Raw genomic sequence first — 1,228 nt, forward strand, 5'->3', positions numbered from 1 at the left:
ATGGTGTGCCTTTGGTTCCCCGCAGGCTCCTGGACAGTAATACTGACAGTGATACTGATGGTGCTGAGCCCGCTCCTGGCTTGGGCTGGAGAGGTAAGTGCACACCTTGAATGGTGAGCTATTTTGGGGGGTGGGGGAAGGGAGGGAGTTAGCTTTGTCTGGGTCCAGTCCATGTCACTTAAAACACCGACGTCTTCTTCAGTGACTACTTACCTTTATCATATGGATCCTCAATTCCTTCCACAAACAAAAGGAGCCTGGTTACTTGCCCTCTTTATGAGACCAGCATAAGGTGCCTTCGTATATATACATATAGGCTATTTCTTGTCAACTCTCTTCTAATAAAACTTCTCCCATTCCCTCGGGGTTTTGAGAGGATTTAGAAATGCTTTCAAAAATAATCTAAAATGATTATTAATGATTTCAAAATAATTCCCATCCGTGGTTCCCTTTATTCTGTTGAGTTATGCCAGAAAATGGGAACAATCCTCTGAAAATTTTATGGGGACTCAAAAGGAATTAAAAAGATCTCTCCTAGAAGGTCCTGTGTTATGTCCATGGAATCTGTGATGCGGCTACCTCTCGCTAATACGTGAGGATGTATCGAGAGACCTCACCATTGTCTGCTTTTCTTTTCTTTATTTTCTTTTTTTTAAGTTGAAGTATAGTTGATTTACAATATCGAGTTATTTTCAGGTGTGCAGACAGCACTTCAGTTATATATCTATATATATATATATAGATAGATATAGATATAGATATATATTCTTTTCCCTTATAGGTTATTACAAAATATTGAGTAGAGTTCCCTGTGCTGTACAGTAGGTCCTTGTTGGTTATCTATTGTCTCCTTTTCTTTCTCCCTAAACCCCGCTGTTTATAAGACCTGTATGCCTGTACTGGAGGTACTCTGACAAAAACTGGGGTTAGTTTTCTCCCTATTTCTCCTGCGTAAAGCACTCTGGACCTGAAGCAGGGATCCTTAGTACTGAGAATGACCCTGTAGTTAAGGAGCATCTAAGGGGCATTCTGTGATGCCTTAAAGAACTCATAAGGGGCTTCCCTGGTGGCGCAGTGGTTGCGCGTCCGCCTGCCGATGCAGGGGAACCGGCTTCGCGCCCCGGTATGGGAGGATCCCACATGCCGCGGAGCGGCTGGGCCCGTGAGCCATGGCCGCTGAGCCTGCGCGTCCGGAGCCTGTGCTCCGCAACGGGAGAGGCCACAACAG

At 45.0% G+C, this 1,228-nt stretch overlaps 1 pseudogene; it reads left to right on the forward strand.

Annotated features, from left to right (window-relative positions):
- LOC102974191 (DLA class II histocompatibility antigen, DR-1 beta chain-like) overlaps window positions 1-1,228 on the forward strand; it is a 10,422-nt pseudogene continuing 9,194 nt past the window's right edge.

The sequence above is a fragment of the Physeter macrocephalus genome, chromosome 18, assembly GCF_002837175.3.
Source record: "Physeter macrocephalus isolate SW-GA chromosome 18, ASM283717v5, whole genome shotgun sequence".
Lineage (NCBI taxonomy): Eukaryota > Metazoa > Chordata > Mammalia > Artiodactyla > Physeteridae > Physeter > Physeter macrocephalus.